Source organism: Antechinus flavipes, chromosome 2 (assembly GCF_016432865.1).
Source record: "Antechinus flavipes isolate AdamAnt ecotype Samford, QLD, Australia chromosome 2, AdamAnt_v2, whole genome shotgun sequence".
Lineage (NCBI taxonomy): Eukaryota > Metazoa > Chordata > Mammalia > Dasyuromorphia > Dasyuridae > Antechinus > Antechinus flavipes.
In genome coordinates, this window is record NC_067399.1 from 653,998,906 (window position 1) to 654,022,814 (window position 23,909).

General features: G+C 41.2%; 1 protein-coding gene across 3 annotated transcripts in view; it reads right to left on the reverse strand.

The window, feature by feature from the left end:
* LINGO1 (leucine rich repeat and Ig domain containing 1) overlaps positions 1-23,909 on the reverse strand; it is a 506,273-nt gene that overhangs the window by 320,346 nt on the left and 162,018 nt on the right. For 2 of the 3 annotated variants that reach the window (XM_051982523.1, XM_051982521.1), the window contains exon 3: positions 21,806-21,847. The gene's annotated coding sequence lies outside the window, so the exon portion shown is untranslated. Of the gene's footprint in view, positions 1-21,805; positions 21,848-23,909 lie in introns of those variants that run through there. The other variant, XM_051982522.1, reaches the window with a different exon arrangement.

The following is a 23,909-nucleotide window of genomic DNA, read 5'->3' on the forward strand; positions in this document are numbered from 1 at the left end:
CACATGCATATTTTAAGTATACATGTCCACAGATATGCAGGTATATGTGTGTATTTAAATGATGTGTGTGTATGTGCACATACATGCATATATCTACATGTGAACACAAATAAATAACAGTAATTTTGAGGGGATTGGGGAAGGCTTTATATAAAAGATATCTCTTGAGCTGAGTTTTTTTTTTCCAAGTGAAAATTTTTCTATATGCTTTTCCCAATTACAAGTGAGAACAAATTTTAACATTTTTAAAAATTTTGAATTCCAAATTATCTCCCTCTTTTCCTCTTTAAGAAGAATTTGCTAGAGATTTGACATGTGGAGTCAAGTAAAATCTATTTCTGCAATAGCCATGTAGCTTAAGGGAGGGAAGCAAGAAAAATAAAGTAAAAAAAAAAAAAAAGCTTCAATCTGCACTCAAGAGTTCATCAGTTCTCTCTCTGGAGGTGGATAGCATTTGTCATCCTAAGTCCTTCCCCCTTGTCATAGATCACTGTGTTGCTGAGAATAGCAAAGTCATTCACAGTCGATCATCATATGGTATTGCTGTTACCGTGTACAATGTTCTCCTGATTCTGCTCTTTTCACTTTGCATCAGTTCATATGAGCCTATCCAGGTTTTTCTGCAACCATCCTGTGGAGCTGAGTTTTGAAGGAAATAGGGATTCTAAAAAATGGGAATGTGGAGGGAGAGCATTCTAGGCATGGGGGAACAGTCCATAGAAGGAGATGGAGAGGAGAAAAGGAATATCCTGTGTGAAAATAATAAGTCAGTTTGTTATGATGTGTGTTAAAGTGGGAAATATAAAATAAGTCTGGAAAGGTGGGTGAGAATCAGGTTAGGGAGGGATGGAGCTGTTGAGGTGCCTTGAAGTTCTAAACTGTCTGGTGTGGGGACTCTTTCTTTCTTTTTCATGTCAGGTTTTTATTACTTTTCCCTCCATTATCAGCAACCTATGATATAAACTATTCATCATTTTCAGTTGTTTGCTCCCAGAAACCTGGCTAGAAGCAGCCCCAGGGGCGGGAGGAGCAGGGGCAGGGCCAGAGAAGGGGGGAACGACACTACCTGAGGACCATGGCCTTGGAGCATCCTTCTCTCTGTAGCCAAGGACTATAAGGTCCTAACCAGAGGCCCCAGAACACTCCCACAGCTAGGTCCTCACCCCAGTGTTCTCAAACCCCAACCTATACCCTTGGGAAAAGACTAGATCCCAAATTCTCTGTGTTCTAGTCCCTTGGGAGGCTGTGGGAAGGATCAGATCCCAGGCTTGAAAGCCAGATAGACAGCTGGGACTGGACAAGATGGCTGGTGGAATGAGTACTCCCTTGAACCATAAACCAGGAGGTGGGCTTGAGACCCAGCAGACCCTGTGGGCTCTGGTAACAGTCTCTCCATACCCCCATTTTCCATCCCTCTAATTCTCTTGAGGGAAGAGGCTTGATAATTTTTGTCCATGTTCTTAGTACCCACCACGTTAACTAGTAGACACTTATTAAATGTTGGTTACTTCAGTTTCCTCATCCATAAAATGGGTATGGGAATATCTCTTTTGCTGTGAGCATCAAGGCTTACCTCTCCACAGGCCCCTTAGCCCACTGTGACTCGGTCTGTCCCAGGGTGAGGGGATGTTCTTTCTTCCAAGGGCCCCAAGGAGAAGTCCATGATTCTAATACCCACAAAGCATGAGGGGAGGTGGGAAGGGACTGAGTGTGACAGCAGGTGCATCTGGCGCCAAGTCTCCTCTTTAGAATCCACCCCCGGGTGATAAATAATTCGTGGGAGGTGATACAAGGTAAAGCAAGACCCAGTGTCCCAATTTCCCTGGGAGAACTTCCCACTGAGGGGAGGGATCTGGGTTCCAGGATGTATATGGAACACCAGGGAGGACGCACCCCCACCAATACAGACACACTCATATAGGTGCACACGAAACTCCACCTGCTCAAGGGCACTTATGCATAATATGCTCTCCATATACAGAAAACCACCTGTGCACGAACAATCTCATCCCCATGCACATGCACACAGGTCTCCTGAGTATATATTACATATATATGCATGTATACTATATATATGCAGCCTCGGTAATTCTTAGTCAAGAAGGGAGAAGCATTGATTAAGCACCTACTATTCGTCCAGCACTCTGCTAAGTGTTTTACAAACATTACCTCATTTTAGCCTCACAAATCCTAGTCTTCAAGATGGGTGCTTTATTTTTACAGTTGAGTAAACTGAGGCAGGTGGCAGTTAAGTGACTTGCCCAGCATCATATGGTTAATAAGTGTCTGAGGCTGGATTTGAATTCAGGTTTCCTGACTCCAGGCTTAGGAATGTAAATAGGAAGCATGTAAATAGCATGCAACTGAATATAGCTTTGGATACTCCCAATATCCCTTTTAGGCAGAGGTGAGGAGGGAAAGTAATCCAGACACAGGGGAAAGGATACTGAATTGGGCCCCAGGAGACCAAAGTTAAAATCCCGGCTGTACCAATTCAAGGGGTGCTGGAAAGAGCATTGGAGGTACAAGCCCAAGCCTCCAGGGAGATTACATCCCACACGAAGAAGATATGTGTACTAACTGCATTTAAAATACACTCAAAATTAATACAAACTCATCGAGGGGAGGCACTAACGGGAGAATTAGCCCCACCGCTGTTCACTGAAGGAAGCTCTAGATGCTGCAAGGCAGAGGTTAAGGGGAAACAGCCTCCAAAAGGCAGAGGTGGGGAATTAGAAGCCTTGGAAGGTAAGTGGTAAGTAAGCTCATCTGACAGGGACCTGGAGTGAGCCGGAGGGAACCAGAGCATCACCAGCGCAGAAAGATGGTGGGAGAACCTCAGAAAGAGGAAGAACCTCGAGAACTCTGGGCAATGCCGTGAACAGGTAGGACATCAGAGGGCTGATGATGGAGAATGGAGAGGAGACAAAACTCCAAGAATGGACCGTGGACCTTACGGATCTTTGCGTGCTTTTGCATATTTATTGCAAGAGTTTCTTCTTTATCTTTTGGTTCAACTGGGGTGGGGGAGGTAGGAAAGGAAGAAAGTAAAATTGAAAAAAATAAATTAAATGGTAAAATAGAGATACTTTAGAACTAGACTATAGAAGACGTCAAACTCCATATAGGAGTTTTTATTTTATCCTTGAAGGAACAGGGAAACAAAAGCTTCATGAGTAGGAGGAGGACGTGTCCGTATCTGAGCTTGTCCTCAGGCAAATTACTTCCATACTCTGCGGCTAGGTGACATGGTGGTTAGAGTACTAGATCTGGAGTTAGGAAGCCCCGAGTTCAGATTTAGCTTCAGACATGTAGTGTGCCTCTGGGCAAGTCACTTAAGTGGTCTGCCTTAGTTTCCTTATTGTAAAATGAGGATAATGATAACACCCATTTCCCAAGGTTGTTGGAAGGACAAATGAGACATTTGCAAAGTGCTTTGCTATATAAATGCTTGCTATTTTTATTAGAACTCAAAAATAAAACCAAAATCTAGATGATCTCTGGTGTCCCTTTTAGTCCTAAAATGAGCATGTATTATATCATTATGTGTGCATGTACATGTATGTGTGCATATATGTATTGTGTATATGTAGAGAGGATTGTGTATGTGCATATGGGTATATTATATAGGTATGTGTGTATATGTGTGTGCATACATGTATTGTGTATATGTAGGCATCTTGGGCATATTATATAGATATATGTGCATGGGTCTATGTATGTCCACATAAATGTGTGTATGAAGGCAGATGTTTATGAAGGCATATGTACATACATATTGGATCATTGAGTATCTAGATAAACATGTGCCTGTGTGCAATATACATACATGCACATGTATGCATGTGCACATGCATGTTGGCATTGCATGGTATGTATATGTGTTATAGTTATGTATGCATATACGTGTCTATGGAGACATACATGTGTGTTATGTGTGCGTGCACAGCGTGTGTGCACATGTGGCTTATATGCACATGTGTGTATTATTGTGTATATTATATAGTTGTGTTGCATGTGTGTATACACAATATATATGTATGCATAGGTATATGCACTGTGTATCATTCACATATTATATGCTGCTGTGAGCATGTCTGTATATATGCACATGTGTATATGTCATGTGCATAGATAACTATGTGTTTATATGTGCATTCATATATGTGCATAGACACATGCATGCTGACTGCATTATGACATTATACCATGTGTGCATGTACATGTGGTTTATATGTGTGTATATGTGTTGTCTATATTATATAGTTATGTGTGTATATGTGTGTCTATGGAAACATGCATGTGTGTAGCCACAATATGTGTGCATGTATGTACATGTGGTTTATGCACAGATGTGTGTATGTGATGTATATATTATATAGATATGTGTGCACGTGTGTCTATGGAGATGTGTGTTATGTGAGTATGCACAATATGTATGTATGCATAAGTATATGCACTGTGTACTGCCCACATATTATATGCCGTGTGTGCATGTTGTATATGTGCACATGTGTGTATGTACATATATGCATTGTATATACAGATATGTGTGTGCCTTGTGCGTGTGTACATATATGCAGTGCATGTATGTGCATGTGGACACGTATGTTGATTGCATTGTAGTATGCAGTACGTGTAGTTTATTGTATATGTGTATGTTGTTGTGTGTATTGTATAGTTACGGTGCATATGTATATCTCTGGAGACATGAACGTGTGTTATGTGTGAGCACAATATATATATGTACATGCACTGTGCATTGTTTGCATATTATATCTTGTGTGTACATTTCTGCATGTATGCACATGTGTGTGTACATATAGGTATTGTGTATATAGATAGATGTTGCCTTGTGCATATATATGCAATGCATGTATGTGCATGTGGACACACATGTTGGCTGGCCTGTAGCATTGTATTGTGCATGTACATGTGGTTTATTGCATATGTGTGTATTGTGTGTTATATAGTTATGTGTGCATGTGTGTATGTCTGGAGACATGCATGTGTGTTATGTGTGTACAATATGTATGTGTATGCACTGTATGTTGCTCACATGTTGTATGTTGCAATGGATTTCTGCATATGGGCACATGTGTGTGCACGTATATGTGCTTGGATATCGCTGTTTTCCATCAGCACCAGTGTCTTTACGTAGAGAAGCCCCGTGATTAAGGCTGCTCCTGGAGAGACCACTCGGACAGGAATGGGAAGGATGAGCTGGACGCAGGGAGATTAGAGGCAGAGACCAATTAGGAGGTTTCAGCAGTAACAAAATGAAGAGGGGGAAATCCTCCCCCCACCCCGGGCCCGCAGCTTTCGCAGGTGAATGTGTTGGAGAACAACCGTCACTTAGACCGCAACAACCCAAGTGCGAGGAGTGGCCCCGGCGCCAGGACACTGGCCAAGGGAGATAACATTGGCAGCTGTGAGTGGGAGGCGTCAAAGCCCGAGGCAGGAGGGCAGGACACAAGAGCCCGAAAGGGCGGAAGGAGGATGAGGAGGCAGAGGGAAGGAGCCACGGAGAGGGAGGAGCTGCTGGGTGAAAAGGCAGCGTCACAGAAAGAAGAGAAGAAATCAGGCAGGAGTCCCGCTGCGGACACTGCAGAAGCCTGTGCTCCCTTGGTCTCGCCGTTTGCCTGAGTTAGCCCCCGGCCCCTGCGCCATTTCCCAGGATCTCCTGGGCCGGGCAGCTGTTATCTCGTGCTCCTCACAGGTCTCTTTCCTAATTGCTGGGACTCCACAGGAACATCACATAGAGGCAGAAACACTACCACCGTCCTTAAAACCTCATGCAAATACTCGGCCATAGCCCGCCTTCCTCCCCAGTGACTTGCTTTATCCAGTTTTTCAGGCCATCATCTTACCAACCCCAAACCCACCACTGAAACATTTATGTGCTCATTTTCTGCCTGTCTCTCGAGGCCCTCCATTGCCTGGGCCTCCCCCCCTTCCTGTCCCCTCTCTCCCCCTGCTTCTCACAAGAAGCTTCTGCTCCAAGGAGGACAGTCCTTTTCTTCCTCCTCCCCACGAATGCAATGCAGTAACCCACAGCATTATTGGATTTGATCCCAGAAGAGGAGCTAGGAAGTACTTTGGAGACGGGCAACGCTTAAGTTGAAACCTTCCTTCAGACACTTAAATTAGGAAAGTCATAACTTCTCAGCCTCAGTTTCCTCAATTGTAAAATGAAGAGAGCGAACACAGCATGTCCAAGTAATCATTTGATTGTGTGATTTCTCATTAGGCTGTAAGCCTTAAGGCCAGAGACTTTTTCTCTCTTCTTAACATAGTATCTAAAACATAACAAATGCATAAAAGATAGACTGATTAGAAATATCATAATGTCTTATCCCTAAATGTTACAAATGGGGAAACTGAGACTGGGTCACATTAAATTACTTGTCTAAGCTCAAAGAGAATCATAAAATCCAAGTTGGAAGGGACTTCATAGCTCTTTTGGCCCGATCTGAACAAAAACCCTCTAAAAAAATATCTGACACATTGTTATCTGATCTTCCCTTAATGAGAAGAAGTCTACTGGCTCTGGAGGTAGCCCATTATTCTAATTCTTAGCAACTTGGGAGGGGTCCTCTTTTACTGTGCTTAAATCTGCCTCTTTGCAATTTCCACCCACTGATTCTGCTTCTATGTTTGGGGCTAAGGAGAACAAAAAAAAAGCTCCTCAGATGCTTGAAGATGGCTCCCATCAAGTCCCCACTAAGTTTTCTCAGAGCCTCTGATTCTCATTCTCCCTTTGCTTCAGTCCTTACCTTTCTGTTTTCCCCATCCAGATACCTTCTTGGCCCCCAGAGAGCAGAAGCCTCCAGGATTGCTGGAGCCCAATCCTCTCTGCAAAGCCTTCCCCAGTTATCCCGGCATAGGAGGACCCCACCCCCATCATGCTCCTGTAGCACTTAGTGTCTGGATTACTCATTTAGCACTTAGGATAAAACCATAGAATCGCAAAGCTGGAAAGGCACTCAGAGGCAATCAAGTCCACTATCCCCATGCAGGGATTCTCTCAATAGTCTCTCCAGTCAGTGTTCAGAAAACTAGGAAGCCTGAAACGGCCCCATGACACTATGGGACAGTTCTAGTTAGTTTCAATCAACAATCATTTATTAAACACTCACTATAATCCTCTAGGCCCTGGGTTAAGCACTGGGGATAACAAGAAAAAGCTCAAACAGCCCCTAACTTCAGGGAGCTTATATAAATGTTCCTTACACAGAGCCAAAGCCCACTATTCTGTTGTTCCCCCACTCTGCTCCTACTTCTTTCCTCAGGGTCCAAGCAAAACACGTTTATTCTCTTCTGTAGGGCAGCCCTTTCTCAGCCATCTGTAGCTCCCATACCCCAGCTATCCAGAGTCTGCTCTTTAGTCCTTGATGAAAAAATCATTCATTCAATTACCCTGGTTTTTTCAGTTAAAGAAAATCAGAGCCAGATAGCAGTGAGAGATACAGAATTGGGACTAGAGAGCATGTCTAACGACATCCAAAGAATAATTTTTTTCTTTCTTTCTTTCTTTCCTTCCTTCCTTCCTTCTTTCCTTCCTTCCTTCCTTCCTTCCCTCCTTCCTTCCTTCCCTGCTTCCTTCCCTCCTTCCCTGCTTCCTTCCTTCCCTCCTTCCCTGCTTCCTTCCTTCCTTCCTTCCTTCTTTTCTTCCCTCCCTCCCTCCTTCCTTCCCTCCCCTCCTTCCTTCTTTCCTTCCTTCCTTCTTTCTTCCTCCCTTCATTCCTTCCTTCCTTCTTTCCTTCCTTCCCTTATTCCTCCTTCCTCTTTTATTCCCTCTTTCCTTTCTCTTTCCCTTCTTTCCTCCCTCCCTTCTTTTCTTCCATTTTTCCTTTCATATTTCTTAAGTGCCTAACATGTGTCACCTAAGAGACAGCATAGCATAATGGATAGAAAGCCTACCCAGGATTCAAGAAGTCCTGGGTGCAAGTCCTACCTTTGACACAGATTGTGCAAGTCTGGATGGTCATTGACCTTTTCAGGGACTCCAGACAATTTCCTAAAGCCATCAGTTGTAGCACAGGTGTCAATCTGCATTGATAGAGGGAATTATTTCATTGGGAGTTCCCTACACCAATGGAATCACTGATCTCATAAAGAAATAAATGATCGAGGCACTATGAAAAGCAGAGGAGCTGCAAAGATGAATCAATAGCCTCTGCCCTCTAGGAGCTACATTCTATTGGGGTTGGAGAACAAGCATTGGATTCAGATCTGTGGTAGGTCCTGAATTTTATGCTTATTAATTGTTTTATCCTCAACACAATCCCCAAACTGCCTGGACCTCAGTTTATCCATCAATAAGATGGTAATAATAATATTAGCAGAACAGTGTACCTCATGTGGTCATTGTGAATGGGAAAGCACTACCAAAAGAGAAGCTAGAGATATTATACCATAATTATACTCTGTTTATACACCACTTGGCAGTTTTTTCTAAGTACTTCCTGTATGTTAAATCTGGTCTCCATTAATGGCAGGTGGTGAACTCCCAAGATATTTTTTATTTTATTTTACTCCAAGGTGCTTTTCACAGACTGGTGCAAACAATAAGTGATCAATAAAGGCCTGTTCAACAGTTCAACTAAAGAAAAAAATTATAAAGTACTTATTGTGTGCAAGGCCCGTTGCTCCACACTGGGGAGAAAAAACAATCTCTGCCCTCAAGAAACTTACAACTTAAGATAGAGGGATGCTTGTCTTCGGACCTGTCATGTTTGGAAAGATCTATGGCACTGAGGGATAGTAGGACAGGAGCAGAAGAGATCCTAGCAAAGTGTTTAGGGTAATTGAAGCTGGGAGGTGGGGAGTGACCTTGAAGTAAGATAGCCAAAGTACCTCAGAATGAGAAGGATCTTCTAGTCTGTCTTACACCAAAATAGAAACCCTCTACAAGACCTCATCAGGGATCAAACAAGCCAACTTTCTTCCATGTAACAGCCCTTCAAACAGTTGAAAATATAACCTGTCTCCCCCTGAGCCTTTTCTCTTCCAGGCTAAACATCCCAACTTCCTCCAATTCATCCTCAGAAGGCACAAAGCTGAAGTCCTCCATTTATTTCTAGCCTATCATTGTGTTTCCCAAATTATGCTGTAGAAACCTGAATGTGCTACTCCATATCAGTTTGATTGGGGCAAAAACTAGCAAAAAAATGATTTCTCCATGGTCCAGAGTTCTTAGCTTCCATTGAATCACCCAATTCTTCTCTTGTTATCTTGGCTCCCATATCACACACACTCTTGATTCATGTTGAACTTGCTAAAACATCCAGGTCTTTTTTCAGAGAAGCTACTTTCTAATGACCCACCCTCCCCACATTACAGTTGTGATGCTTTTTTAAAATTCATGTATATAGCTAATATGAAAATGTTTTGCATGACTTCACATATATAATCAATAGAGTACTTACCTTCTCAAGTGAGGAGGGAAGTACTGAAGAGAAGGAGATAATTTGGAACTCAACTTTTTAAAAATTGGAAATTAAAACTTTTTAATGTAATTGAGAAATGATTAATGAAGTAAGTAAAAACATATTTAAAACAAATGACTTTAAAATTTATGCATATAATAGATTGATCCTTATTTAATTTCATTTTCTTACATTAAGCCCACTGAGATCATTTGGATCTATGCCATCCAATGTCTTACCTATCTCTCCTAGATTTCTGTTATCTCAGACTCGATAAATATATTACCTATGCTTTATCCACACAATTAATAAAAATGTTAAGCAGAACAGAGCCAGATATAGATTCCTTTAGTTTTTTACTGAAGACCTTCCAAATTGATATTCAACTATTAATGACTACTCTTTGGGCTTCACCATTTGACCAATTCCAACTCCATCTAGTTGTCCTATTATCCTTCCTGGCATCCCTCCATTTTGTTCATGAGGATGGCGTGAGAACCACTGTGAAACACTCTGTTAAAATGTCCCTAAACTACATCTATAAAATTCCACTCATCCATCAAGCATAAAAGGAATAAAAACTTTCAAATAAATAATATTTATATTATAAATATACAAATATAAAATGAGTTAATTAATTAAAGCACTAATTAAAAGATGAATGAGTAAATGAATGAATGAAACACTAATGTCATGTAATCTGCTTTTGATGAAGCCATTTGGTCTCTGTGTAATCAGAGCCTCTTTTTGACTATATGTTCACTAACCATTCCCGTAAATAATACCTGTGATCATATGCTCTAGAATTCTGCCAGTTAAATTCACCACTCTATTATTGTTTGCTGGCAACCCTCTTACTTTTGGGGGGGGGCAGTTTCTAGGTCTACAATACATTCCCTGTTTTCAGACACTGGCGTATAGTAGAATAACATATAGATTTAAGTCCTGCTTTTTAACTTCTGTGTGATCACTTAATTCCTCAGTGCCTCAAGCTACTCCTCTGAAAAAGGGGGATAATAATATAACTCCTGCTTACCTCAGAGTATTAGGAGAGGAGTGTCTTATAAATCCTAAAATTTATATTAATGTCACTGTTTTTCAAAGATCATTAGGTGTGGTTCAGCAATGACATTCACAAATTCTTTGAGCACTCTATTCCTCTGGCATGGTGATATTAAATCATCATGAGCTAATAATGATAGCTAACAATAACTCACATTTATATAGAGCTTACTATGTGCAGGCACTGTGCTAACTGTTTTAGAATTATTATCTTATTTGATCCTCCAAACATCCTTCAAGATACTTGCTGTTCTTATCTACATTTTACAAATGAATAAATTGAAACAAAAAAGTTTAAATGACTTGCCCAGTATCACAGAGCTAGACATTGGGTTTGAACGGAGGACTTCGTGACACTAGTGCTCTATCCACTGTGATAATTAATTTCCCCTTATAATTCACTTATTATATTAGGTTTCGACTATTAACCATTTTTGTTATTTTTATGTCTGGTCTAAAAATCATTTTCTTTGATAAAAACAAAAAACAAAATTTTAAAAAGCATTAAGTTCTGCTTTTTTTTATGGTCACCGCCATTCCAACCACCCCATCAAAAAGATTAGCCTTTCTTTTATCTTATTTCCCCCAATATTAAGGGGAGGGGAAAGATTTGTGTCATCCTTAGTTTTTCATGTGAGCCTCAATCTATTCTACAATCAGCGCTTTTGATACTCTCTCTCCAGGACCATGTTAGGCTTTGATATTAATCCTGTTACCTATGTTACTTTTTTGGTCTGAATTGATTAGTGAGATGCCTATGCATCCACATCAGCCTTTTGGGACAGCCATCTCTTTTCCTTCTCACTCTATGACTTCTGAATGTCATTTCTAAGAATTTCCCTGGGTTAATTTGCTCTGTATAACATTGACCATGAGATTTTCCTTATTCATCCTCAGAACCCTTTGAAATTAGAAGTCCAGAGTACAATACAAAATTGGGAGAATAGCATCAGGCTAAGATGGGGAGGGAACACATTTCAGACATCAGGACGGTTTACGTGAATGTACCTGAGCAAGAGAGGACACGAATTTGGGGAACTGCCAGACACTCATTAAGTTTGATTAGACTATAGTGTATATGAAGGAGAGGGAATTAAATAAATTTTTAAAAGGTGGGTTGGAGACAGAAGGTCAGCGACTTTGAAAGCCACATTGAAGAGGCTACATTTCATTCTGGAAGACAATAAGAGACCATAGAATGGGAGAAGCATGGTTGGAGTTATACCATTGAGAGATTCTGGCAGCTATGTGAAAGATATATTGCGATGGAGGCAAGCTAAAGGCAAGGAGACCCCTTAGGAGACTAATACAGCAGTAAAAGTAAGAAGTGATGAGGGACTGAAGTCCGGTGGTGGTAGACAACAGAGATAAGAGAAGGTATATATGCAAGAAATATTTCCAAGATGGAATAAACAGGCCTTTATAAGTAACGGCAGGGGTAAGGGAGTGGAGAGGGAAGAGTATAAGGATACCACAGTTTCAAATCTAGGGATTTGACAGTGCCGTTAATGAAAGCAATCAAATTGGAATGAGGGTCAGATAGGAGAAAAAGTGGAATGATGAAGTCACTTTGGGGCATATTGAGACTCAAGTGAGAGCAGGCAGAGATCCAGCAAGCAGTGGGAAATGTGGGGCTGGAACTCAGGGGAGAGGTCAGGGCTAGAGAAATAGATTTAGGAGTCATCCGAACAGAAGTGATAATTGAAGCCATGGGAGAGGATTCAGTAGCTGAAGTAAATTGAGGAAGCAACTGGAAGCTAATTTCAGCTCTAAAAAGTGACCTGTGTGAAACTTACCAAGAAGCTGGAACAAAGGGGGGGGGATGGGATGAGCTGACTCAAGAAAAATGATAGAATATCATGAGAGGACATTGAGTCAAACCATCTCACATGACAAATGGGAAAACTGAGACCCAGAGAAGTCAAGTGACTTTCCCAAGCTCCCATAGTGACAGAAATGGGACTCAAATGTGGGTCTTATGATTAGAAGGAAGTTCACTTCAGAAAAAGATCTGTAGGTTTTAATAGCCCATGAGATCAAAATGAGTGAGTCGACAGTGTCAGAGATACTGTATTATTGGAGACAAAATGTCCAGCCCTAAGGAAGTGACAGCATTAGTGCAGATCAGAGATAGCAAACTGGTAGATATTTTCAGTGCTGAGTACTCTGTTTTAGGGGGAAAAGTGATAAGTTGGGGGAGTAATCAGTATGGTAAGATTCCTTGAGACTGGACCATAAAGAACTGAAGGGACTAGGGATGCTTAGCCTGGAGAAGAGAAAGCCCTGGGTGGGCAAAATAGCCGTCTTCAAGTATTTGGAGGGCTATAACATAGAAGAGGAGTAATGGGTTTTATTTGATCCCAGAGGAGACAACTAGAAGAGTAATGGAGAGAAATTCCCCCCATCCAAAAAAAGTCAGGGAAAATTTCCTAATGTTGAGAGCTCTCCCAAAGCAGAATAGGTTGACTCAGGAGGCGGTGGGCTCCTCCTTCCTGGAGGTCTCTAAGCAGAGGCTGGAGAACTACTTGTCAGCTACATTGTTGGGAGGATTCTTATTCAGGTCCAGGTTGGACTAAATGGCCTTGAGATTTCTTCCAACTAAGACTTTGTGCCTCTTTTGACTCTAAGCCCAGTTCTTTTTCAGGGAGGGCCTCCCTGCAGTGACTTTTAAGAACAAAGAGAAAAAGCATAGCGTTTCAGAACTGGATTGGTGAAAGGCAAACCTTGAATTTATTTTCCAAAAAGACAGACTAGATTCTTCAAAGCAAAGCCCAGTGATTCTGACCTCAATTCTTGGCAAAATTCTCAAATCCATTATTAAAGGGATTGTCAGTGAACAATCGGAGAAGGAAGCTATGATCATTAGGAGCCAACATGTTTCTCAAGTACAGAGCTCATGCTAGACTAACTTCATTTTCTTCTTGACAAAATTACTTGACTGGTAAATTAGGGGATTATAGGAAAGCACAGTATACCTAGATTTCAGCAAAGAAAAGGACTTCATAAATATCCTTGTAAATAAAATGGAGAGATACGGGCTTCCCATAACAATGGCTGAATATCTAGATTCAAGGGGTAGTGATTAATGAATTGATGTACTCTATGATGAGCCTACTGAGTAGTGTCCAAGGGTTCTATCATGGCCCCAAACTGTTCTGTTTTTATCAATGATTAAATGAAGGGAAGATGACATGCTGATCAATTTTCAGATTAGAGGAATCTAATTTCTGGGCATCTAGGTGGCACAGTGGGTGAAATATTGGACTTGGAGTTAGGAAGACTCACCTTCATTAGGTCAAATCCAACCTCAGACCTTCTTAACTGTATGATCCTGGGCAAGTCACTAAACCCTGTTTGCCTCATTCCTCAACTGTAAAATGAGATGAAGGCGAAAATAACAATCCATTCCTATATCTTTGCTAAGAAAACTCCAAATGGGGTCATGAAGAGTCAGATACAACCAAAGTGATTCAACAATAACAACAACAAAAATCTAATTTCCAAGTTACAGTAACAGATAGGATGTCAAAGCCAAGAACTAAAAAGATACTGAAAGGTTGAACCTATTGGAATAATGGGGATTAATAATTTACCCTCAATTTAGGCTCAAAATATAGGTTTAAAAAGATCTGCACAAATATAGAGCGGGAATGACATGGCTAAGCAACAATTTATGTGAGAATAATCTGAGAAATGTAGATTGTAAACTGAATAGGAACTGACAGTGGGAAAGAACAGCCAGACATCTAATCCCAATGGGCTATATCAAAAACTATAATTTTTAGAATGTCCAAGTGGCACCAGCCCTTACCATCCACTGCCCTGAGAACTACATTTAATAATCCCACTTTCAATCTACAATAAGAGAACCAATATGGTCTTAGAGAAAGAATGCTGACTCTGGAATCCAAGCTTGTCCCTGATGTTCATCTGTATGACCTCAAATAAGTTAGTTAACAACTTCGAGCCTCAGTTTCTTCATATGTAAAATGAGGCTGTGGGATCAGATGACCTCAAATGTCCCTTCTAGTTTTAGCTCTAGGATTTTATGATGCTTTGAAAAGGATGACTCAAATGAGAGAGAGGCCCCCAGATAATGCCATGTAAGGTATAAGGAAAGTTGAAGGAGTTGCTGAAGAAAAGTAACTTAGAAAAGACATGACAACTATCTTCAGGAACTTGAAGAGGTAACATGGGAAAGAGAAAGAAATTAGATTTTTTCTGCTTGGCCCCAGAGGGCAAAAGTAGGAGAAGCAGGTGAATTACTACAAGGAAGCAGACATCAGCTCCATGAAAGAGAGGAAAATATTCAAAAATGAAGCTGTTCAAATGCTGCATCCTTTATCTGCAGAGGAAGTGGAGTTGCCCTCACTAAATATACTTCCCTGGAGGTTTGGGGATTATTTATCAGCAATGATGTGGGGAGAATTTCTGCTCATCTTGGGATTGGGCTAGAGTACCCTTGAGGTCACTACTAACTCTGATTCTTAGATTCTAAGGCTCTAAGAATCTTAAAATCCTTGAGCCTCAGTTTCCATCCCTGTGAAATGAGATTAGATCAAAGGATCTCTCCAATGGGTAATAATTTATCATTCTGTGAGCCTCACAGCCAGAACTGAGGGGTGATAGCTGGACACATGGAATGGCGCTGATTCTATAGACAATTCCAGTCATGAAAGTTGGATACTACTGGCAGCAAGAGCTGAGAGACTATTTGAAAGATGATGCAATGGGCTCCTTTGCAAAGGCCAGAAATGACCAAGATACTATTATCTTGGTGAGCCTTTACTTCCCACCTCCACATCGTCCCCCACCCCTCCACACCTCCACATACCTCTCACCCCACAGCCCAATGAGCATTTTCTAAGTTCTCAGGAGAGAAATCAGGAAGGGGATGATAGGACAAGGAGCTTGAGCTGAGTTTCTGTGAAGAATAACAGGGAGGTGTGATGACAGATCTGATTTTTCTAGGGTTACAGAGCCTGCAGACACAAGGCCCAAGGAACTTGATATCAGCAAGAGAACTCCACTTGTGATTCAAGGCTGTCTAAAGAACTTTTTGACGCAGAATACACTGCTAATTCTATACCCTAAAGAGATCAAAGAAAAAGGGAAAGGATCCATGTGTACAAAAACATTTATAGGAGCTCTTTTTATTATAGGAAAGAACTGGAGATGAAGGGATGCCCCAAACTGGGGAACAGCTAAACAAGTTATGGTATATGAAGGTGATAGGACCCTATTGGGCTGTAAGAAATGACAAAAGGGCCAGTTTCAGAGAAACTCAGATTTATTTGAAGAGATGCATAGTGAAGTGAACAGAACCAGAAGAGCAATTTATACAGTGACAACCACATTGTAAAGACAAACAACTTGGAAAGACTTAGGGATTTTGATCAACACAAAAATTCATTATGGTTCCAGAGGGTCAGTGATAAATTATGCTACTCACTGCCTTGCAGGAAGGAAGGAAGGGTGGAAGGAAGGAAGGGTGGAAAGAAGCAAGGAAGGAAGGAAAGAAGGAAGGAAAGAAGAAAGGAAGGAAGAAAGGAAGGAAGGAAAGAAGGAAAGAAGGAAGGAAAGAAGAAAGGAAGGAAGGAAGGAAGGAAGGAAGGAAGGAAGGAAGGAAGGAAGGAAGGAAGGAAGGAAGGAAGGAATAGAATGGAATGGAAAGAAAGAGAAAAAAGAATGTACAGAGAAGTAGAAAGAGGTCCATTCAAACCTTTTTTAATACATAGAGAACAAAAAGAAGTTCATAAAGAAATAGACAACATAGACAATTGGGACAGTTTTGAAAGTTACAGATTGGATTTATTATGCACTTTTACAAAAACAAGCTATAAGTAATAGAAACTCATATAAACCTCTTTTGCAATTTTACTTTGCATTTGGAAATGTTCTTTCAATTTTCTTTTTTTTTGTGCTGTGAATATGCATGTACATGTGTATGTGCATGCACATATATGTGTGTCTGTGTGTCTGTGTGTGTCTTGGACTCAGAATTTTTTTTAAAGCAAAGGGGAACTATGAACTAAACAGCCAATTGCTCAAGAGACACCCTCTGGCTGATTCTCCCTCTCCCTAGGGCAACAGTCACAGCAGAGGCACACAAAGGTCCTAACAATCAATTTACACAAGAGAGTTTGAATAAAACCAACCCCAAATCACTACCACTTCTGGGTCCATATACTCTCTCTTCTCCACCTACCATCTTTCTTTCTAACCAAGCCTTAAATCTCCCTTCCAAACTCTTTTCAAAATCCATTGCCACCAGGAAGCTTCTCTGAACTAAATGAACTAAGTCCCAATTCCTCCACTTACTACAGCATCTCATTAAATAGCAGATTGTTTATTCATGATTCCATGCTCTCTCATGATTGTGTCTTATATTCTTTCTAAGAATAGGAGCTATAGTCACCACCATCAAATATCGGCCTTCCTAAAGAAAAGGGCCATGTCCATGTGCTCAGGTTGGTACCAGAACAAGGAAAAAGCAATGCAGGAAACCTGTTCCGGGAAAGGGCACTGATATTTCCATCAGCATTGGGGCTATGCTCAGTGAATGTATTAAAGTGGAGAGATATAATGCATCCATCAAGGATATTTCTCTAGGTCAGCCCCTGTGTTTCTGCGAACACAGAGCAATTAGCCAAATCCAGGTCTCTGATAGCACCTTCTGATACCATTTCCTTTCTTGTTGGGAGGGTTTAGGAGCCTGACTTTGGGCATCCCCCAAAGGAATGGTCATGCCTTTTCCATCAGATCTGCATCTCCTCCAAGGATCAGAGGATCAGAGAGTTGGAAGAGCCACTGGAAGTCATGTAATTTAATTAAGTCATGTTGAAGATGAGGAAACTGAGACCCAGAAGAGTGAAAGGACTTTCGGGGAATGACAGCGCAGCAATCTGACCTCAGGTCCCTACCTCTAAATCCAGCCCTTTTAGCATTATGTCATATTGTAAAATTTGTGTCTCTCCATAAATTGGAAAATTCTTTAGGGAAGGGACAATGTTTCACTCATTAAACCAAGAGATACCTGATGGACGACTTCTGACTCCTCCATAAATAAGGCCATAAGCTTTCTAGACAGGAACCATATTTCCTCCATCAGTTCAAGGTCTTCTACATCTTCCCATCAGTAGAATTTTATCTCCTTCCTTTGTTTCTTCCATAATACCCAGCACCAAGCTCCACACACCTTGGGCTGTCACCATGGTTTGGACTAGTGACTTATAAAGACACGTACCAAATGAGATTTTAGCCTATTCTCATTCCTTCCTGGAGTCAAAAGACTCCCATTAACTAACTGTGATTGTGTGGCTCCTTCTTCATCCCTCTAAGCCATTGCCCAAATGAATGGAACAGCCACAGGAAAGTATCCTCAGCCTTCCTGGACCCACTCACCCTTGGATCTCCTTTCCACCCCCTTTGTCTCCCCACTTCTCAGCCACCCTTTGACTTCCTTCCTCCCAAGAAAAGGTGAGGACAACTCAGCAGACAGAATCACACCCTGACAACGAATTAAAACCAGAAAAAAATCCTCCCAGGGAAGAAGCTACCCATCAGATCCGCTACAGAGCTGATGTCAAAAGTGACAAAGAGGGAAATTGAGAAGAAAAAAAGTCAACAACGAAATCAAGAGAGACTCCGTTAACGAAAGCTCCTATTCCTGCTTCGCTCCAGCACCTTTTGGTGATATCTCATTTAATCATTTGCTGGGCAGAGTCACTGCATAAATATTTATTTTCTCCAGGAAGTGCTAATAATATCCCAGAGGGATGTGCACCTGGATCAGACCAAACCAAGTGGCTTTTGGGGAAGGGTGGAATGAAGCTGGTGGAACCAACCATTGAATGATGGTCGGCCCAGCCTCAGCTTCTCCTGCTCAGGGGAGGGACCCAAGACAAGATTTTGCCATAGTCATTCCCTAATTCTTGGCAAAGGTAATGAAATCTCACAGAACCTGGGGACCTTCAAGGCTCTCTCTTGGATCCTCTTTTCTCCTCTTTCAAGGGTATTTATCTTGGGGACTTTATCAGCTCCTGTGGATTTTATTATCATTTCCAGATGATTCTTAAATTGACTTGTCTATCCCTAATGTCTCTCCTGACTTATATCTTACAATACATTAAGATATCTTTTTTTCCTCCATTGCTTCTCCATTCTCAGATTCCCTATTGCTGTAAAGGGCACCATCCTCCTCCTAGTTACCCCAGGCATTATCTTTGACTTCTCACTCTCACTCCCCATATCCAATCAGTTGTTCAAACCTGTCATTTCTGTCTTTGTAACATCTCTCTCCTTCTCTCTCTGACACTGACCTCATTACCTCATGTCTATACTATTGAAAGATCCTTCTGGTTGATCTCCCTCCTTCAAGTCTCTCCTTGGTTCTAATTCTTGATTCAATTCTCATCCTTCCTACATCTAGCTGTCAAAGGAATTTTTCAAAAATATAAATCTGACCATGTCAGCTCCCTGTTCAATTAATTCCAATAGCTCCCTATCACTTCCACATTTAAATACAATCCTCTGTTTGGCTTTTAAACCCTTTACAACCAGCCTCTTTCCTAGTCTTACACCTTGTATCTCCTTCAGCCACATGTACTCTTTAAACCAGTGGCTCTTGCCTCCTTGCTATTCCTCACAGAAGATATTCCCTCTCATGATCCTGGCCATCTTTACTGGCTGTCCACCATATCTGGAACACCCTTCCCTCCTTCTCTCTGTCTCATGGATTCCCTAGGTTCCTTCATATCTCAGCTAAAGTATTGGTTACCCTCTCCAAGAAACCTTGGTCCCCCATGCTTCTATTAATCACCAGAAATAGATGGATAGATAGATAGATAAATAAAAATATGGACTAGACTTATAATCTCATTGTTAAAAAGAGCTTCCAAGTGAGATAACTCCAACTACCAAGTCAACAAAAAATTGCATACATAATATATAGATGTATACAAATAAATCATATCATATATCTCTAAACATGTAAATATATATAGCAAATAAATACATATATATATATATATAGAGAGAGAGAGAGAGAGAGAGAGAGAGAGAGAGAGAGAGAGAGAGAGAGCATGTTGTAGTGAATAAGAGGCAGCTTTCAAAGCTAAAAAGACCTGGGTTCAAGTTCCAGTTTTGCCTGGCTATGTAACCTTGGACAAGATTTCACCTCTGATTAAAGCCACTTTTTAGTACCATAAGTTTGAGAAACTGATTACATGTAATATAAGGATTTTCTCACCTAGGAATTCTTCTTAACAGTGAAATTAGAGGTCCAATCCCTATCCTTCTCTATGTATATGTTTTTACAGACAGAAGGATAAGAAAGAGAGAGATGCTGGTAAACAAAGATGGGGATTGTGGGAAGGAGAGATAGAGACAGAAACAGAAATGAAGAGAGAAGAAAAAAGAAAGAGGGAAGAAAAGAGAAAGACAGAGAGAGAGAGAGAGAGAGAGAGAGAATGAACTGAGTTGTACAAGAGAATATTTTATAGACTGAATTCTAAGGAAACAAAGATGTCCTTGTTGGCCAAAGAAAAACAAGACAACCTCTATCCCAACTTTTCAAATATAATCTTTAGACAATTCTCAATTTTTCTCATTAAATAGAGTGAGAGCTTGGGTGGACCATTAGTGATGAACCAGAGGATCACACGAGCATAGACCTTGGTCTGGACAGGATCCCAGAGAGGTCAAGAGTCCAGGGTTCATACCATGCTGGACCCTGCAGACAATACAATGAAAGGGCCACAGCATTCTTTCCAAATTCTCACTATTTTCTAAGGGTAAATCTGCCACTGACATGAAGCCATCACCTCTACCTCACCCTATATGCCATTTTATACATTTACCCAATATAGCAACCAAAGGCTGAGGAGAGTCCCATACCACATTCTGAACCAGATTACCATCCGTGCCCAGAACAACCAACATCACGGGATCTCCAAACCATGAGAAACGACCAAGAGATACCTGTTCTAGTTCCCAAATAATCCTGCACCCCCCTTCCTATTCCTAATGACAAAACCACAGCATTTAGGAAGAGAAGTATGTGAAAGGAAAAAAGGAAAAAGAGAGCAACAAAATGGGATGGGAATAGACTAGAAGCCAGATATGATTAGGAGATAGAGTAAAGAAAGAAGAGAAGGGGTTAAAAAGAGAAAAGAATTGGTGAGACAGAGAGAGAGAGAAATAAAGAGAGAGAGAAAGAGAGACAGAAAGAGAGAGAGAGAGAGAGAGAGAGAGAGAGAGAGAGAAAGAAAGAGAGAGAGAGAGGCAGAGGCAAAATAAAAGAGAGACGAGAGAAGAAAAAGGAAGTAAAAAAGAAGAATGTAGGAAAAATAGGGACAAAAATAGCAGCTAGGAAGGGAGGGACTATCCTTAATATCTTTCCGTCTCCTACCCTCTCTCCAAGTTCCCATTACTTTGAACTCTGCCCTGGAAACACCTGGTTATTGCCCAAACAAAGATGGCTGGATGCACAGAGGCCACTTGGGATTATGGGGAAACAGCTCTACTCATTCATTGCAAACTTGCATATTTTTTTTTGAGAGGCAGCAATCTGGCAGTCGGCAGTAAATGTTACAAAAATAATCATACCCTTTTGACCCATTCCATTGTTGGGAATATCCCTTGAAAGTGTTCTTACAATAAAAAAGAACTATTCGTTCATGGATTTTCACAGCAGCATTATTTATAATTGAAAAAAAAAAAACTAGAAGCAACCTAAATGGCCAACACCAGGGAAATGGTAAATAAATTGCAGCACATTAATGTAATGGAATTCTATAATGCAATTAAGACCGACAAATATGAGGAATGCAAAGAAATCTAAAAGGCCTTTTATGAAATAATGCAGAGTGAAAGAATAAAAGGGAAAACTGAAGAAACAAATAGTTGGACCCATTGGATTTAGATTTAAAGCTGAAAAGGACCTTCTAGAATCATCATATTTTATATAACAGGAGAGTCAGTTGAAGGAAGAGGGAATGCTTAGCATGGATAAGAAGAGGCTGATAAGGGAGAGAATTAAGACCCAGAGAAGGGAAACGATCTGGTTAAGGTCATGTAGGCTGCTACTATTGATGCCTTCAAAGAGGAAGAGTGAATGGGAAAGAATGGATGGATCAACAATCCTGAGGGTGACTTAGAACAAATGAAAAATTGTTATGACATTTTACTTGTTGAAATTCATATATTTAAATCTAAATAGCCTTGAGAAAAGTTTAATTAGTTGTATTGTTGCTTAATATTAAGTTTATAATAAATCTTTTTTTTTAATTTCAGAAACAGAGACCACTTACCTGAGGCAAAAGCTTTTCTCACTTTTCAGCAAATCGACAGACCTGTAAGATGAGAGGTAAAAAAAAAATCATCAGAGGTGAAGGGCAAAACAGATTTTGGACTTGTTTGGACCTAATAAGTACCCGCCCTAGAATTCTAGGACCCAGATGGACTCTTCCCCCACTATCTTATGAATCAGTCCCTTCTTTATCTCAGAAGCACCAGGAACACACAGAGGGAAAAACTTTTCCAAATTCAATTATATTCTATTTAGCCAGTCTTCACTGAGTACCTTACTCCCGCGTGCCAGGTTGAGTGATGTGGAGACCTGGCTCAAACCTTTGAATTGTGGAAGGTTAAAAATGGAAAAGAGGTCACTTTTCCCCAGTTATTATCCTGGGGTAGACTTCCTGGGGGAAGTGGGCTTGGATCTGAGCCTTGAAGGATACATCATATAAAGAAAGCCAGAAAGAAGGGAATGTATTAAAGGAGAAGAGAATGGGCTGGGGAAAGAGTAATAAGCCTGACATGTTACATGGAAATAAGGAGAGCAGGTCAGCAAAGTGAAAGGCTGGAGTCTTTGGGCAGAGCCTTGAATGCCAAGCACAGCAGCTTCTTGGGGTCCCCCTGAAGTCTCACACATCTGCCAGACTTTTCTGGTTCCAGCAACGGTGCCAAAGATGGGGAAGGTATGGGAGGGAGGGAGGGATGCTGGGGTGGTGCAAGAGGAGAAGCTGCCAACTGCTAGTTCTCCTGCCAGGCGGCAGAACGTTCTGGTTGGAAAATGGAAATGAGTACTGGGGGTTCTCCCCCTCCCTTTTCCTCTACTTCCTCCTCCCTTCTTGCCTTGGCCCTGGAAGACTTGAGAGATTGATCTTAGCCGAGACAGCAGAGATAACTCGATATAATGAACTCCACTCTTTCTCAGTTAGGAGCTTTTAAAAAATTGAAAAGGGAACTGAGGGTGGATGTTGGTGGGGGAGAAGCTGTTCTTTCTGGTCCATAAGTCATCTGGACCCAATCCTCTTCACCCCTGAGCCCCTGAGTTTAAAAATGGCCCCTGGATGTTCCCAATCCTCTCCCAACTCTTCTCCCCACCTCCCTTGGGATATCTTGTTGGAACAAAGGTGAAAATTATCCACTTTCTATTACTGGCTCTAAAAATTATTTCTTTGAGGTCAGGAACCAAATCCACCTGGGTTGTCTTTTTCCTGCTCTGGCCCTTTTCCCATCATAGCTTGAATTCCCCCAGTCAGCATGAGGTAGAAAAATTAGGCCCAATCAATTTCTGTCTCTCTCTGTCTCTGTCTCTATCTCTCTGTCTCTCTATTTCTTCCTCTCTGTCTCTCAGTCCCTGTCTCTCTGTCTCTGTCTCTGTCTTTCTCTCTGTCTCTTGTCTCTCTTTCTTTCTTCTCTCTCTCTCTCTCTCTCTCTCTCTCTCTCCCCGTCTCTCTCTGTCTGTCTCTCATACATACATACACACACACACACACACACACACACACACACTTACACACACACACACACACACACACACACACAGCCTTGCACACCTTTCTGTTTACATTGTATATATCCTGTATGGACAAAGTTATCTGCCTGCTGTCCCCTCCATTTGAACGTATGCTCCTTGAGGGCCAGGACCATTTTAACCTGTTCTTTCTATCCCACCACATAGTGAAACTTAATAAATGCTTGTTGACTGACATGTGATTGTTCTCAGTGAGCAGACTGCCTCCCACTACCCCTGTCTCCCACCTGGTCACACGAAAGTGGGAAGATTATACTCAGTCTGCTGGTCTCTAATTGGCAGAAGTAGGAATGGTAGGAGGGAGGGAGGAAGTAACTACAGAGAGGCTTTGATATAAGGAAAAATTTATTTATGGAGATGTCCAAAGGAAGAGAGATGAGCAAGAGCATGAGGAATAGATCAGGAAGAGAGGGAAAGGGAGGAGGAAGGGGAAGAGAATAGCCAGCATTTATATAGCACTCTGAGTTTTATAAAGCACTTTACAAGTATTATCTCATTTTATCATCATAACAACCTTAGGAGGTAGGTGCTAGTACATCTGTACAAAATATAGAGAGCACAGAAGGAAGATAATTTCTGAGGAGAAGGCATTG